Genomic DNA, 17837 nt, shown 5'->3' on the forward strand with positions numbered 1-17837 from the left:
AAGACACAATAAATTCAAATCTAGAAATTACAAGGCTTGCTTTTCTACATATATAGGTAGCAAGACTCCTTTCCCTAACTTAAAATACTCAGAAACTATTAAAAATGGATGATTCATCACTATCTTACTTTTAACTGTCAAGATTAGATCAAATGGGTCAAAACCACAACTTTAAAAATGTTATATAAAAGTTCTATAAGTTATGGATTATTGAAAAATAATTTTATTAAAAAAATCTTTTTAATGTTTATTTTTGATAGAGAGAGTGCAGGCACGAGTAGGGGAGGGGCAGAGAGAGAGAGAGAGACACAGAATCCGAAGTAGGTTCCAGGCTGAGCTGTCAGCACAGAGCCAGATGTGGGGTTTGAACTCAAGAATTGTGAAATCACGACCTGAGCTGAAGTTGGGTGCTCAACCAACTGAGCCACCAGGGGGTCCCAAAATAATTTTAGAATGAAAATAATTTTTCTAAATATGCTACACAGTTTCAGGCAAATTTGGGAAAACTTGCAAACTATGTGACAAAGTTAATATTAGTAATATACAAAGGACTTTTTACATATCAAGAAGAAATAAAAAAATGTCAGGGGATATAAGCAGGAAATCCACAAAAGAATAAAAATAACTAATAATAATCACATTTATATACTTTTTAGTGAAAGGACTTTAATAAAGACTGTGGGGCATCTGGGTGGCTCAGTTGGTTAAGCATCTGACTTTGGCTCTGGTCATGATCTTACGGTTCATGGGTTCAAGCCCCACATCAGGCTCTGTGCTGACAGCTCAGAGCCTGGAGCCTGCTTTGGATTCTGTGTCTCCCTCTCTCTCTGCCCCTCCCCCACTAGTGTCTGTCTCTCTCAAAAATAAATAAGCATTTATAAAAGACCTTAAAAAAAATGAAAGAGTTCTTTAAGGCTTGTCACTAAAAACATCTATCCCTGACCATCTCTGCCCATTTCTTGTTCTCCAGAGAGCTGAGCACTTTTAGTTGAGTATTTCAGTACTCATCTCCCTGATTTTAAGTGGTAAGTTTTATGTTTACTTCTTGAGTTCTTAGGTTGAGAGATTATCCGTTGATTTCCCAGTAGGTGGGGAAGACCACGGCGCTCTCTCTCAGACCTACCCGGGGACACGCCCACACTTCTTGCCCTGATTCTCCTAATCTGGCGTTTAACCATCATTTAGTGTGCATCAATCTTAAGTGTGATTGTTAGCAGTGTGTAAATCATGACTTAGCCACAGGGTATAATGTGATCAGCTTTTATTCCTTGCACAAAATTGGCAGCCTCTGTTAATAATGGCCTTTTCTTCCTCTCTTGTCACTGCAAACCTCTCATTTGTGCACGTCAGCAGCTTGAGGGAGCCTGACCTGAAGGCGTGCAGGGGAAACCGGGCAGCGTCCTGGACACGCTGCTGCGGATGCCGGGCACACAGTAAGGGCCTCCCAGGGGACAGGGCAGCCACAGTCCCACTTTCTCCTCCTCCCCTTTCCAGCTCAGAAGCGACTCCACATCCGTTTCTTCCTCTGAAAGACGGTGGTAACAGCAGCACCTGCGAGGTGGTCTGACTGTAAAATCTCAGTGATGGAATAGACAGCAGTGTCCGCATGAAATAAATACTTATGAAGGACTGTTGCTTTAATTATTCTGTGAGAATAAAAGTAGTAGGAATTTAGGCTAATATCCATCCAGAAATGTGTTAGTGTCTACCTTAATTTTTTTTCCTGATTAGGCAATACATATTCATGAGCAGAAAATTTGAAAGGTACACAGATGTGTCAAGAAGCACAAAAGAAAGGGGCCCCTGGGTGGTTCAGTCGGTTAAACATCTGACGTCGGCTCAGGTCTTGATCTCGCGGTTTATGAATTCGAGCCCCGTGTCGGGCTCTGTGCTGACAGCTCAGAACCTGGAGCCTGTTTCAGATTCTGTGTCTCCCTTTCTCTCTGCCCCTCCCCTGCTCGTGCTGTCCCTCTTGCTCTCAGAAATAAATAAAACATTTAAAAAAAATTTTTTTTAAGTGCAAAAGAAAACTTTTTATAATCCCACTACACAGAGGCAACTGGTTTATTCTGTACCAGTTCTTTTTCTTTCCTTTTAATTCACATAGTTATGCAGCTTCTAGCATTTTGAATTCTGCTTTTTTGCTGTTGTTGTTACTTACCATTTAAAACATCTCTCATGTCATTTAAAATCTGTGTAAATGAAGATCCCACGGTCTACCAGTGTTTTGCTCCTGGGTAACCAACCATTCCCATTTGCCTGCATCTGAGATGGTTCCCGGGCCACAGGCCTTTAATTGGCGAGTCCAGGGCGATCCAGATTGCTCTGGTTATCCTATCTCTACATACCCTTTCAACTGGATAATTAGGGGTTCCCCCCCATTTTTAAATCTTTATATGTAGCACTGATATAAATTTTTTTAACATTCACTGATCTTTCAAATTGTTTTTCTAATAACTTCCTAGGGCAAAAGACCCTACCCTTTGGCCTAGATTTTTCTGTTTAACCTATAGGGCCTGGAGCAGTTATATAAATGCTCAACAAATATGGAAACAACCTACTGATTGTGTAGTGTTGGAGCTTGAACTGTATCCTCTCAAAAGATATGCTGAAGTCCTAACCCTACCGGTGAATGTACCTTATCTGGAAATAGGGTGACGGTTACATTAACACATTGCAGATGTAAGTTAAGATGAAGTCACACTGGGGGCACCTGGGCGGCTCAGTGTTAAGCGTCTGAGTCTTGATTTTGGCTCAGGTCATGATCTCGTGGTTCGGGGGACTGAGCCCCAAGCTGCACTCTGCCCGGATAATACAGAGCCTGCTTGGGATTCTCTCTCCCTCCCTCTACCCCTCCCTCACTTGCGCTCCCTTTTTCTCTCAAAACAAAAACATTTAAAACAAAAATTTACAACAAAAAAGATGAGGTCACACTGGATTAGGGTGGGCCCTAAATCCAATATGTCTGGTGTCTATGTAAGAAGAGGAAAAGAGAGAAACAGATACACAGAACACCACATAAACACACATTCCCCCGGGGGAAGATGGCCATGTGATGACTGAGGAAAGTCCAACGTCCTAGTCCACTTGGGCTGCTCTTACAAAATATGACGGACTGGGTTGCTTCCGGAAAACACAAATATATTTCTTAGGCCTGGAGCCTGGAAGTTGGAAGTGAGGGTGCCCACACAGTCCGGCTGAGGGCTCTTTTCCAGGTCACAGACTTCTCCCTGAATCCTTACGTGGTGGAAGGAGCCAGGGATCTCTCTGGAGCCTCGCCTGTAAGGCAGAAATTCCACTCATGAGGAGTCTACTCTTGATGTACCTCCTCAAAACTCCACCTCCTAGCATCACCTTTGTAGCGAGGATTTCAACACACACAGACTTCGGGGGGCGGGGGACACAAACACTCCGATCACAGCATCAGAGAACACCACGGAATGAGAGTAGCTACCAGTAAGCATGGCCCTGGGACACCCCCGTCTCACACTTCTAGCTTCTGGAACTGTGAGAGAATAAATGTCTGTTGTTTCAAGCCAAGCAGTTTGTGGTAGTTTGTTATGGAAGCCCTAGAAAACTGACATAAAAAAAAGGGTAGACACCTGGCGACTGGGTGGCCCAGTCGGTTAAATGTTCGACTTGGGCTCAGGTCACGATCTTGCCATTCGTGAGTTCAAGCCCCGCGTTGGGCTCTGTGCTGACAGCTCAGAGCCTGGAGCCTGCTCCAATTCTGTCTCCCTCTGTCTCTCTCTGCCCCTCACTGCCCCCCTCAAAAATAAACATTAAAAAAACAAAAGGTGGGCGCCTGGCTGGTTTAGATGGTAGAGCAGGTACCTCTTGATCTCAGGGTCATGAGTTTGAATTGCATGTTTTGAGTAGAGTTTTCTTTAAAAAAACAAAACAAAATACTAATATAGTTTGGGTGCTTTGGGTGAAAAGAGAAAGGTGCAAGGTCATAAGCCTTGCAAAATGCATGCGACTGTGTCTAAGCAGGACACTTCCAAATTGGTTGGTGTCTTTGTCTCGGCTGCTATCACAGAATACCATAAACAAGTGAAATTTGTTTCTCACAGTTCTGGGGACTGAGAAGTCCAAGGTCAAGGTATCAGCAGACTCTGTGTCTGAGAGGATCCTCCTTCTTGTTTCTTGTCACTGTGTCCTCTTCACATCGTAGAAGGGGTGAGGAGGCTCTTGGGTTTGTTAGTTTTTTTAATGCTTTAATTTATCTTTGAGAGACAGAGAGAGGCAGAGCACGAGCTGGGGAGAGGCAGAGAGAGAGGGAGACACAGAATCTGAAGCAGGCTCCAGGCCCTGAGCTGTCAGCACAGAGCCTGACTGGGGGCTCATGAATCGTGAGATAATGATGGGGTGGGGGGGGATGCTCAACTGACTGAGCCACCCAGGCGACCCTCTGGGACACTAACCCCATTCATGAGAGCTCCACTGTCGTGACCTGACCGCCTCCAAAAAGCCCCACCTCCTAAAATCATCCCCTCGTTGGGAACACGTTTAGGTTTTAACCTATGAAGTTGGGGAGGGACACACACATTCAATCTATAGTAGTTGGTATTTTCCATTTCTGCCTTTGCTCACAGCCTTTGCTCAAAGAGGTGCTTCATGTCTGCCCTATTTCTGAAGTGGCTTTCCCTGAAATGAGGACAAAAACTAATCAATTTCTTTTATTAGACTTCCTAATATTCCGAAATAATTTATGACTTTTTCCCTCTGGGTGTTCCCTTCCACTAATTACGGAGACTCCCCGAATATCGCGAGTCTTGTGGTTTTGTATTTCACGAGTGACCACAAAACGATGAGTCCTGTGGGTATTGTTCCTGTTCTGGAAGCTTTTCTCAAGGTAGCTGTGACAGCCTTTCTATTCAGATAAATCCTATCGGCATCCTCTTGCTTACCCTGAGCACATGTGAGATTCCTCAAGCTCACCTTGTGTATGGATTCTTATTAAACAGAAGACCATACCTATCTGTGAGACTTCATGGAAAACATGTTATTGAAGTGGATGACAAGGGGCTGTGTTTCGTCACCACTCCCCAATTAGTCACCAGGAAAAGTCCCACCCTTCCCTCACCCCTCTCTCAGGCTCGGAGACCACCTAGGGTGTCTCATTTTGGTATTTTAATCTGGTTACTTCTCTGATATTTATATATACAGAAATGACAGAAAAACACAATTTGACTTCACTTTTGTTATCTGCCTGGGTTTTTTTTAGTAGGCTATTAATAATGCCAGAAGGTGTTTTAAGAGGTATGGTCAAGACCCTTGCTCCAGGGGCGCCTGGCTGGCCCTGTAAGAAGAGCAGTCTGACTCTTGATCTCAGGGTCATGAGTTTGAGTCCCACGTTGGGTGCAGAGGTTACTTAAAAATAAATAAATAAATTTAAAAATCAGACAAGAACTTGGCTCCAGCACACCTGAGAACGTAAACCATGGGGGAGTCCATCCTATCTATTTGTGAGCTCTCCAGTAATGGATGGAGAACACAGAACTTCCCTTAGTTGTTTAGTCTAGTATTAACTGACCATTATAGTTAGTAGGTCTTCACAGAGCCTTCTTGTCATCATTATGAAATTAAAATTTTTTCTGTTGTTAAAACAGTATTAAAAAATACTGTTTTGTAACTTTGAAGCAGCAGAACTGGCTTTGAAAGTTTGGAGAGAAGGCAGAAGAAACCAAAATACTCAGGGGACATATTAGTTTGGTTTTCCGCTTCTAGAGGACAGTCCTAGATTAGAGCTTCAATTGTTTAAGAATTCTTGCCATTCTTTGAAGCAGCACATGTTAAACATAAATGATTCTTAGAGACAAAGAAAACATTGTAGGAGGATTGGATGCCAAGAGTACATGGCCTTCTCTGGTGAGGTCAATTATGTTTTAAAAGCAACAGAATATTCTGGAACATATGTTCTTCTAATGTACTCCCTGACAGAGTCCATCCAGGATGTGCAAAGAGAATTATTTAAAAGCAGCTGTATTGTAGTCTGTTAGCAAATGGATTATGTAAAGTCTTTCATCCAATCAGCGGTGTTGGGGAAGATGTCTTAGTCTCTGCTGATCAAAATAATAACATCAATCAGTAGTCCTTTATGTGATGATCAAAATGCTACTTCTTCCGCAAGGGGAACAGACCAGCGCCATCTTCCAAGCTGAACTCAAAGCTAAGATCCTCGGCGTGTCCTGTAGACACCTCTCCTACCAGCCCCACCTGATACTTTAGCCTGTGTGTTCTAAGTAAAGGGAGATTCTTCTATTTAACCACAATATCATTATTACATCCATTTAATAATTATCATATAAATTACAACCTATATTTTGGGACTCCTGGGTGGCTCAGTTGGCTAAGCATCTGACTTAGGTTCATATCATGATCTCAAAGTTCATGAGTTCAAGCCCTACGTTGGGCTCTGTGCTGACCCCTCAGAGCCTGGAGCCTGCTTTGGATCCTGTGTCTCCTCTCTCTCTCGACCCTGTCTCTCTCTCTCAAAAACAAAATAAACATTAAAAAAATTTTAATGCAGCCTGTATTTAAATTTTTCCAATTCTTCCCCAAAATATCTTTTATGCCTTTTATTTGTTCCTGATAGGGAATTCTGTTGAGGTTCACCCATTACGCAATTATTCTGATTTCTTACGAAAATCAAAGTTTTCATTTTAAGCAAATCGTTTTAAGTCTATGATGATGAATCTTTCTGTAAACACCTTGACTTTTCCTGAAAAAGGAGTTCCTGGGGTCTAGAAAGAAAAGCACGAATGTATTAGAGTGGAAAGCGAACTGGGCTAAGCACTCACTGTGTTGGATTTCTGGGCCTCGTCCTGCCACTGATCATCTGCACAAGGTCAGCAACATGATTTCGTTCTCCGGGGCTGCATTTTGTCACCGATAAAAGCTGTGTGGAGTGATAAGAACGTAGGAGTGTGAAGACCCAGGCTTGGGCTCGGCGCTGGTTACGTGCCCTTGAGCACGCCCCTTGTCTTCCCAGTGGTTGGAACCCGTCTGAGAAATTTGCCTTCTGTGCTCACCAAGGGCCCATGTGACTGAGACAGAGCTCAGAGGGCGCTCGGGAGGCCTTATACACACAGTCGGATCAGTGAGTCATTGCTTCCAGTTCTGGTCACTACCCTGAAAACAGTGCCCTTGACATAGAACAAGAGGGAGACCTCATCAGATGGGGGGAGGGGTAACGGGAAGGGAGGGGGAAACCCCAGGCAGGCTTCTAGGAGGAAATGACTTTTAAGTTAAGAGGGAAGAGCCGGCATTGACCAGGTAAGTATGGATGAGTTTTCCATCTTTGAGAATCAGTCTTTCTTTTCCTTTTCGTCCCTCCCCAATTTAGGAAAAGAACATGTGTGATGAAGATTGCTTGGGGCCCCCATTAGACGCTCTTCCCTGCTTCCCTGTCGGAAACCCCACGGTCACAGTGACAACAGCTCTTGCCCTTCCTCACGGCCTCGTGATTAATCCCGGCCACTGGAAGTATCCATTCCGGAACGCGTCCTTCCCAGGAGGTGACGTGCCGCTCCTCACCCCCCTCTCCCTATGGCCTGACACAAGGCCTTGACAGCGAGCCAGCTTCGGCCGCGGGGGCAGGGCAACATCGGGGGTGGCAGAACGGCAACTGTGGCCACGCTGCCATCCCTAACTGCCTACGTCTGAGAGGGTGAACTGCTGTCTTCTGTGAGTCGCTCTGGGCTGGACGAGTGAGCCAGCTCTCCATTACATGCGGTGAGCTGGAATCCTAAGCGATACCGTGTGCCTACTGCACATTCAGGCTAAATAAAAGTGAAGATGATGAGATGGATTCTCATCACCCACGTGTCTCACCGTTGCATGTAAGACATCGTGATAACTAGAGCTCAACAGCGAACTTTAAGTGTGCAGTGACCAGTCCCTAAAAGATGAGGAGCAGGCTGTCCTTTCCTATGGTCATTCTACCTTTGCCGGCGTATTCGGGGACATCACTCATGTGTGGGCTGCCAGTTCCTACTGCAGACTTCCTGTGCTGCTCTGAAACATCTAAGGTCACGTCAAACTCCATCTCTGCAGGGGCGCCTGGGGGGCTCAGTCAGTTGAGCGTCCGACTTCGGCTCAGGTCATGATCTCACGGTTCGTGGGCCCGAGCCCCTTGTCGGGCTCTGTACTGACAGCTCAGAGCCTGGAGCCTGGATTCTGTGTCTCCCTCTCTGTCCCTCCCCTGCTCACCTGGCTGACTTAGTCTGTAGAGCATGCAGCTTGATCTCGGGGTCAGGAGTTCAAGCCCCACAGTGGGAGCAGAGTGTACTTAGAAGGCTCTTTATAGAAATGGATCGATAATTGGTTGCACTGTCGTAAGATCACTCCCATCGGACTGGGCCCCAAGTTTACCTGGTCCCATTTTTGCCACAGCTGAGGACGTTCACCCTGTGTCACCAAGAAAGCAAGTCGGAGTCCTTGAATGCAGAGTCGCGTAACTGGACTTGTGCTCCAGGTTAGTTGATTCTGAAAAGAATTCAGTCGAAGAAAAGCAATTCATTAGAAAATATATTCCGATGCGGCGCCTAGTGGTTCAGCAATTGTGCACCTGACTCTTGATCTCAGCTCAGGTCACGCCCCGCATCGGGCTTTGCCCTGCGCACGTGGAGCCTGCTTGGGATTCTGTCTCTGTCTCTCAAAGGAAACAAATGAACTTTAAAAAAGAAAAAGAAAATATACTCTGAGCAAATGATTTTATCAAATGGCCTTTTATCTATTGACCACAGTCCACTGAGTGGTCCCTTTACTGTAGAGGGAGGGGGACGGCTGTGGAGGGGCATAAGACTGGTTCACCGCAACGTGTGTGCATCCTCCTGTGCTCATTTCCACGAGAGCCTGGACGCTTCTCTGTAAAGATAGAGTTTTTGAATATTTGCTTAAAACTACATTACAGTGGACTCTAGAATGGCAGTGAAGAAGGGCGCCTGGATGGCTCAGTCAGTGAAGCATCTGACTTCGGCTCAGGTCATGGTCTCATGGTTCGCGGGTTCGAGCCCTGTGTCGGACTCTGTGCTGACAGCGAAAAGCCTGGAACCTGCTTTGGATTCTGTGTCTCCCTCTCTCTACCCCTCACCCCTCACTATCTGTCTCTCTCTCTCAAAAATAAACATTAAATAAAAAGAATAGCAGTGAAGAGAGAGATTTTCTCGGAGTTCACATTTAGCCCCTCCCTTGGTAGGTGAGGCCCTTAGAGGTCTAGCTCCTTCTCTAGCTTCACGTCAATCCCACCGCTTGCTTCCTCCCTACACCCCAGGCCTATCAGACAGCATAGCCCTCTGTGCCTCTGCGGAACACAGTCTATACCACGAAGAGCAGAGCCGTGAAGAGACATTCCCATGGGCATTTTCTTTGCAGCACTCCTCACAACAGACGGGAGGTAGAAGCAACCCAAGCGGCCACTGACAGACGAATGGCTGAAATGTGGCACGCACACACAATGGAGTGTTATCCAGCCTTATAAGGAAGGAAATGCTGTCAGGTTATAACACGGATGAACCTCGAGGACATTATGCAAATCAGCCGGTCACAAAAAGGACAAGTATGGTATGATTCTACTCGGTTGAAGGTGTGTTAAGGGCAGTCAAATTCAGAGTCCGTGGGGCGCCTGGATGGCTCAGCTGGTTAAACATCCAACTCTCGGTTCCACCTCAGGTCATAATTTTGCAGTTCGTGGGGCTGAGCCCCATACTGGGCTCTGTGCCGCCAGCATAGAGCCTGCTTGGGATTCTCTCTCTCTCCCACTCTCTCAAAAATAAACAAACATTAAAAACAAAAAATTCAGAGTCGGAAAGCAGAACGGTGGTAGCCATAGCTGGAGGAAGGAAGGGCGGAGTGCTGAGTGTTTAATGGGTTCCAGGCTTCGGTGTGGGGTGATGAAAAAGTTAGGGAGGCGGGGCGCCTGGCTGGCTCAGTCAGCAGAGCATGTGACTCCTGACCTCAGGGTTGTGAGTTCAGGCCCTGCTTTAGACATAGAGACTGCTGAAAACTACAATCTTTTTTTTTTTTTAAACATTATTTATAGCGCAATCTTTCTTACTAATTGGTTTTTGGTCTCTACCACTTCATGAAGTGAGTAGTCCCCGTCTGGAGAGCTGTCGGGCTGTCTCTGTAGGTCACAAGTTCCTGGAGGACAGGAGCAATCTCTTCAGCTGTGTGTCTCAGAGCCTCGCAAGGTACCTGGGACACGGGCTTATCAAAACACGAAACGAAAGTGAAAGGGATAATTCTGGAAACTCCAGAACGAAATTTTGGAGCCGAAGAACACTGTGTCCACCCTCCCAATAACTGAGACCATGTATATGAAGGCCACTGCACAATTACTGCACTTAATGGGCAGTCAATAACTGTCAGTTCTTTCCTCTTTCCCCTCATTTTACAGAGAAGGGGGTTGAGGCCCACAGAGGCGAAGTAATTGACTCCGAGTTAAATAGCTTAGGAACGGAAGAGACAAGCACTGCGTCTTCTGGTCCAGTGAATCCTTTTTTTTCTACAACATTGGCAACATGGGATGTGAGGCTGACCTTTGATCCCAACAGTAATAGGTTTACAAATAACTTTTTATTATTCAAATGTACCCAAAAGTAGGGAGGGCAGCTGTGAGAGCCCCGTGTACCCATCACTCAGCTCCAACAGTTACCAACCCTGGCAATCTTCTGGCTTCTGTATCTGCCTCTCTGGTGGAGTGTTTTAAAGCGAATCCTCCACCCTTTATCAAATTCTACGTATATTTTTCATAAAGCTCTTTTTCATGTGCTTAATTTTCAGAAAGGGCCAATTCAGTTGGAAACGATTTCCATAAGGTGATGCCTCCATGCTTCTAAGAGATAATATTGGAAGTCAGGTCCTTAAAACACCCATGACATCTGCAGGCCTTGAGAATCCGCCAAAGCGTATGTGCCAGGACGGAAGGCACATGCGACGTGCCTCATCTCGAGAGATCAGTAGATTTCCCCCAAGGCTTATCTCTCTGCTCGGTGCGCATGGCTCCGTCATGCCTTACCGTTTCCAACTGGTCTAAAGTGTCCTCTGTATTCACCCCCGATGCCAACCTCTGTGCTGCTGTGGGCTTTCACTTCCTGGAATGCCACCCTTCTTCCAAAACCTATCAATCCTTCAAGACCCGTGTCCAGAATGTTATCCTACCTAAAACCTTTTTAGATGGTCTCACCCTTGGGAGGAGATGGTGCTTAGAGCCACAGCACGGTTTTGCACTTAATTCTTATTTGTTGCACGTGTACCAGTTGTGCCTCTTTGGCATGTCGAGGTTCCCTGATGGGAAGGATTCAGTCAGAACGCTGTTTCGGTATTTCCGCTCATTCGCCCCACGCCCCTGCCCCCACATCCCCACCGAGCCCCTGGCTGACAGCGGAGAGAGCTCACAGATCGTGGTCTGTTGATCAGTCTTTGCACACTCACATTGCGGGTCAATCACCTCCTCTCAGAGCGGCACTGTTTAACCTACGCACTGGTCTTGCCCCAAACAACAAATTTAAAATCTCCTCGGCTCTTTTGATCCAACCTCTGATCTTCAAGAAGACAGTGAACGGAGGACTCCACAAGCCTGTGAAGAGCAGAATCTAGACTGTGGAAAACTTTACCAGAAACATTTCGTCAATGGATAAACTGCAGTGGAGTCGGGTGGAGGGGGAGACAGACAGACAGAGGGGGTAAATACAGATTGAAAAACACCTGGCAGCCAGCGGCTGTGTATGAGCATTATGGGATTCCAATCCAGGCAAACTGAACAGAACTGATGACACCGGGAGATAAACACTCCGTGAACAGTTTGACGTGAAGGGCTTTCAAATTCACCATTTGCAAAATATGTACACCTAGCACAAGCCACCTCCCGAACCATGTGTAAGTACACAGTTCGGCCCTCAGTATCTCTCATGTGCTACCGTCACCACCACACAACCACACCACTCCGTTCCTCTTGCAGAATTTTTTTTTTTTTTTTAGTTTTGAGACAGAGAGAGACAGACCATGAGAAGGGGAGGGGCAGAGAGAGGGAGACACAGAATCCAAAGCAGGCTCCAGGCTCTGAGCTGTCAGCACAGAGCCCGATGCGGGGCTTGAACCCACGAACATGAGATCATGACCTGAGCCGAAGTTGGAGGCTTAACCGACTGAGCCACCCAGGCACCCCGTTCCTCTTGCAGAATTGAAACGGCACCTGTTAAACAGGAATCCCCACCTCCCCTGGCAACCAGACTCCTGCTTCTTGTCTCTGTGGATGTACTACTCTAGGAACCTGATCTGAGTGGAACCATACAGTGCTTTTGTGCCTGGGTTATTTCCCTCAGCATAATGTCCTCATGATTCATTCATATTGTTATGTGTCAAAGAGGTATTTTTTGTTGTTTTTTTCTTTTTTAGGGATAGTAATTGTTCTGTATTTTGTTAAAAATCAAGAGAATCCTTATCTTTCAGAGACATAAGTTGAAATGCTTATGAATCAAATGATGGGCAGTCTGGGATTTTGATTCAAGAGAATATGGTAGGAGCGGGAATGGATGGGGGCCAGTTGGAGTGTGACTGGCTGCAAGTTGTCATTTGTTGCAGCTTGGTGATAGGTACATGGGGGCCATTATCATATTCTGCCATTTTGGATCTACGTTCGGCAGTTTTCATGATGAACTGTTAAAAAATAAAAAAGGATCCACGGGGGAATGCCTTGACCATTTAATGCTTCTTGGTCCTCTTTGGCTCTCTTCTCTTCGGCAGAGAGGACCCCTGTGGTCCAGGAGGAGGTGACCTCTGCCCTCCGCCTGGCCAGGCCCACAGCCTGCGCAGCACGGTCTATGCCGGCACTCTGTGCCCAGTGCTACACTGCTAAGGTGGCACATAAGTCAGGTATCCCTTGGCCACTTCTATTGATAGATTGACCTGGCCGCACTGTCAGCGTCCAGGGAGGTGCTCAGAGTCCAGACACACAAAGTCAAGGGATTTGTCCTTGTGCTTGTCCCTGGCATGCTGGGATTTACTGAGCATTACCCAGCCGGCCTCAGGCCTAGCACGACCCACACTGCAGAACGAGAGGTGACCCTCCCAGTGTCCCCCATCTTGGGCTTGTCAACTGTCAGGGGCTTTCAGTCTGGGGAGGAGAGGGGAGGGTAGGTTAAAATAAAAAACAACAAAACAAAAACCCAGCCTCATTGTATTAAGCTCTCTAAGAGGCTGGCTCTTCCTCCTGGGGAATAGAAAGTAAATTGCTTTCCTTTAGGAGTTGAATTAACTCTTTCGGGGCTAAGAGAGTTAGTTCAGTAATGACTATTCGGTGGCCCTAGGATTTCCCCAACTGGTATTTTTAATGAGGCGCGTCTACCCATTGCTACCAATGCCACGATTTAAGGGAACTGACGGGTAAACTCAGCCAACAACAGGTTTGACTAATTTTTTCCCTCGAAATAGACTAGGTTCTTGTGAAGGGATCAACTGCTTGTTTGAGAACTAGAGGCGCAACGTCAGACCAGGCTGATCCTTCTTCATTTTCCCAGCAAGGATTGCTGTGTCTTGTGCCCTGGCGGACCATCAGCGGGTCTTTTGCTTTCCTATCAAGTCTTAGTTCCTTGTTTCCAACTTGCTACATAATTTCTCCTCCGGCTTGTAGCTTCAGAGGAGGTGTAACAGTAAGCAAGTTTTAACTGACAGGTTTTTGAAATCTGAAAGTTAAACATCTAGACAGGCTAGCGGTTGCATTGAAAAAGCTTTAAAGAAGATTGCAGTTGAATTGATTTCCAACTTTGCAGGTAGCTCTGAAACTCGAAGAAAAAGGTCTACTTTTATTTGTGAACTATCTCATTTTCCCCAGCAGCACAGGAGGTTGGAGAAACGGGAGGGGGGGGGGGAGGATTAGTGTATTTTTTTTTTAATTAAAAGCAATCTTTGGAGATTTTAAAGACTTCTCCCCACTTTCTTTTAAGTAGAAAAGTAGTGATCTTGCTGGCAACTGGCCTTTTAAAGAAAGCTGCCTGAGATGGAGAATTGGCGCCTGAAATAGGTTAGTCAATGGCTCCCATTTGAGAGATAAATTTACTTTGTGCAACTACCGGAATGCCATTTAGTATCTTGGAAGAGATAATTAAACCAAATATTAGCCTGGCATCTTGAAAGGGTTAACTCATCTCTCAAGGCCACGTGGTTTATTTCTGGAGGGTGAATTATTTGCCCGCCTCCCCCACCCCTCCGCCCCAGGATGGAGGCTTTGTCCCCGGTCCCCAGCTCCTCCTCCCAGCTGGGGCTGGGCTTCTGGACTTCCAAGCCTGCAGAACTTCCCAGAGAATGCAGCGACTTCAGCATCAGGCTCTCTCTGCAAAACTCCCCCAAGGAATCTACAGTCTGTTGGATGTTAGCGCACAGATTTGTCATTTGCATGGCTGCCTCGAGTTGGTTAATTCTTAATGAAAGCGCACGTCCCTAAATCCAGGAGAGCCCCAGGCGGTTCCTCAAAGCTTGGGCCGTGCAGTCAGGCACCGTCCGGTTTGGATCCTGACCCTAACTAACCCTTACTGGCTTGGTGACCTTGGGCCTGTTATTTAGCAACTCTAAACTTCAGTGTCTTTCTCTGTAACACGGGGTTGACAGAGTACAAACCTCCCAGAGTGCTAAAGGCTTTCCAAGGAGGAAGACTCAGTGCCGGTAGCTCAGAGCCTGGCCCTGAGGGCGTTCTCAACTGGTCTTAGTGGTCCTGGTTGCTATTCTGGGATTGCTCACTCTCCAGACCCTGCCCCCTGCCGCCTGCCCCCCTGGGGAAGCCCTCGGTGTTCCTCTGTGTGGTCTCTACAGGTTCTGCCCCTACTGAGGTCCCCTCACAGTTTGTAGGCGGCATTGTTAGGGCTCTGACCACGTTGTGTTACAACTGCCTGATTCCTCAACTTTGATAAAATTAAAGGACCTTATTAAGTGCTGTCTCAGTAAAGCACCATCTTACCCAACAAACGCTCACTGGATATCTACTGTAAGGAATTAGCTCATGTAACCCTTACAACAATCCTAGGAAGTAGATACTATTACCTTCCCCGTTTTACAGTAGGGAAGAAGCCGGCTTGGAGTGGCCAACTAGAAGAAAGGAGAGCTAGGATTCGAACCAAGTCTGTGGGAGCTGGGCCCCTGTGCTATTGATCTTTGCATTCTTAGCACCTAGCACAGTTCCTAACACCTGGTGAATTGCAATGGAGTCAGTAGTCATTCTTGGCCCTACAGAGAGAGAGAGAGACAGAGAGAGAGAGAGAGAGAGAGAGAGAGAGAGAGAGAGAGAGAGAGAGAGAAAGACAGAGAGAGACAGAAACAGAACCTGGTGACTCTTAACTTAGTTCAGCCCTCTGTGCTGGTCATTTGGCTGTTTGTTCTCAGACCCAGTCCTCCCACCTCCCCTGCTCTGCCTTGGATCATGCACAAGGGGCTGATGTGCAAATGGCATTTCCCAGACTCCCTTGCCAACTGGCTTCCAGCTAGGTTCGGCCAGTGGGAAGCTGCCCCGTGGGAGGCTGCTATCCTGGAAGAGGTGTCACAGCCAGCAATGCTGCCAGCCACAGAGCTGAAAGGAGGGGGAGAAAGACTGTGCCTTGTCCTCTCCTCCCGCCCCCATCTCTGTCCAGTGTCTCCCATTGACTGAGCGCGGCTGGATGCCAGTTGGCCAGGGGACTGAGAAATGGCGTCTGCACAGGTCAGTTCCCGTGTGACGCAGCACACACGGGCAGTCAATGCACCCGAGAGGCATCCTCCTCCTCCCTAGGTGGAAGTTTCTTCCAAGGAGGAGCTTTGCTCAGACACAACCAGTCCTCAGCTGGGAGAGGCTATCTGGAAAAGGAGACGGTGGGCGTAGGACTAGGGAGCTGAAAACTTCTCTTGTGGGGTGTGTTCTGTTATTGGCATACTTAGCTTTTATTAGTGGATTTGGGCTTGTGGGGCAGGTCAAAGCGTATCTTACTGCGAGTTTAACTTGAGCATTGAAAAAGTATGCCCATTTACTCCATGAAAAATGACCACTTATCCTGAAGATGTTGTATTCACTTAAGAATCCCACTAGAGTGGCCACGGGAACACTGTTCATGAATTTGTGGCAGAATGAGACTCATCAATAGCTCACTTAATAAATATAGATTAAAAGGATATCCAATATCTGCCTTAAACCCACAAAGGAATATAAATTTGCAGCGAGAGATTGAGACTCTAATGAAGGCAGCAGGAGATGGCTTTAAAGACAATTCCCTGTTGCACCTTGATGATGAAAATCAGTCTTAACTGTGCATTTAATTTCTTTTGTGGGTTCAAAAGCACATCCCTAAAGTTTTATTCCGGGAAGGTTAATCATGATAGTCTTTGGAGCCTATAAAGCTTCTAATATTGGACAGAGTTAGTAAAAGATATTTGTGTTTATCATAATGTTTTGCCTATTTTAAATGAGGTGTTATTAAAAAAAAAATAAGAGAACCTGAAAAAATACCATCTTTGTAGAAATCCTTGAAGAACCTAATGTGGGAAAAGATATGAGATGCATAAACACGGACTTTTGTTTGTTTAAAAAAAAAACTGTCCACGGAACCCTTACTTCCTTAGCACAGGTCTGTGCATTGACTAGGGAAAGAAATCTTTTTATAAGGGAATGGAAAGGAGGGGAGGGGGAGAAGGAACAGAGGGGGAAGGGAAAAACGGGAAGAAAAGGGAGAAGGGAAGGAAGAAAGAAAGAAAGAGGCAGGGGCCTGGCCATCAGCGAACCTACCTCTGGATTCAATAGTGTTTGGTGGGAACAGACCCACGGGAGGCCCTTTCCAGCCTCCGGCCACCCTGCAACCTCTTTTTCAGTTGCAACCTTTGGAACCATCTCGGTCTCTCGCTTAGCTTCTCACTGCCCATTCACCATGCGCTTCCAGAGTCCTCAGAATTATTCCACCGACGTGGGGGCCGCCTGTCCCTGCGTGGTCAACCTGCGCGCCTCGGGGGCCCACCTCTCTTGCAGCTTCTATTTCCACCGTAGCCGCTTCTGGGCAAGGTGGCCACAGAGATGCCCGAGGGCGTCCAGCGTCTCCAGAAGACGCAAAAGCAACTCGGGGTCTGCGCTCCTTTCCTGGGCGTGGAGAAGGTGCCCCTCGGGGGAAGCACCATGGTCCCGAATCAGCGCCTGATGCGGCCTCCCCGCCTCTGGGACTTCCGGGAGAACCACTTCCGGGTCGGCAGGGAAAGCGCCTCAGGAAGATGGCGCCCCGCTTGACGCACCTGCGCAGTCTGGCGGCCCAGGCCTGGCCTGCTAGCAGCACTTCTAAGGTGCGGCCTCCAGTGCCACCAGTGGCCCACATAGCACAGCGACCTTCCAGGGGCCCCTCTGCCCTTGCCAGGTGCGAGTCCTTATTTTTCTTTAATGTAAAATTTTTTTTATTTTTTATTTATTTTTTTTGAGAGACAGAGAGAGACAGTGCGAGCAGGGGAGGGTCAGAGAGAGAGAGGAAGACACAGAATCAGAAGCAGGCTCCAGGCTCTGAGCTAGCTGTCAGCACAGAGCCCAACATGGGGCTTGAACCCACGAACTGAGAGATCATGACCTGAGCCGAAGCCGGACGCTTAACCGACTGAGCCACCCAGGCGTCCCAAGAAAGCTTTTTTGCAGAAAAGAAAGGAAGGAAAGTGAGGAAGGGCAACGTCAAAACTCCTTTCCGAATGTGGTGGCAGAGATCTGTGTAATGCAAGACGACGTTTCAGAGGCCCATGGCAGGTCCATAAAACTTGTGCACTTTCTTTTTTTCTCATTGATTTTCCTTTTGGGCCTCCTCTGTGCTTCCAAGACTGGCTTAAACTGTCAAATGGGCCATGCTTTA

At 46.9% G+C, this 17837-nt stretch overlaps 1 long non-coding RNA gene across 1 annotated transcript; it reads right to left on the reverse strand.

Annotated features, from left to right (window-relative positions):
* Positions 1-1246: 1246 nt before the first annotated feature.
* LOC115297171 lies at positions 1247-16836 on the reverse strand. The gene is made up of 4 exons (XR_003911322.1): positions 16748-16836; positions 8377-8490; positions 6804-6901; positions 1247-1646 (listed from the first exon to the last, which is right to left on the reverse strand). It is a non-coding gene; the product is annotated as an uncharacterized LOC115297171 (long non-coding RNA).
* Positions 16837-17837: the final 1001 nt, after the last annotated feature.

Source organism: Suricata suricatta, chromosome 7 (genome assembly GCF_006229205.1).
Source record: "Suricata suricatta isolate VVHF042 chromosome 7, meerkat_22Aug2017_6uvM2_HiC, whole genome shotgun sequence".
Taxonomy (NCBI): domain Eukaryota; kingdom Metazoa; phylum Chordata; class Mammalia; order Carnivora; family Herpestidae; genus Suricata; species Suricata suricatta.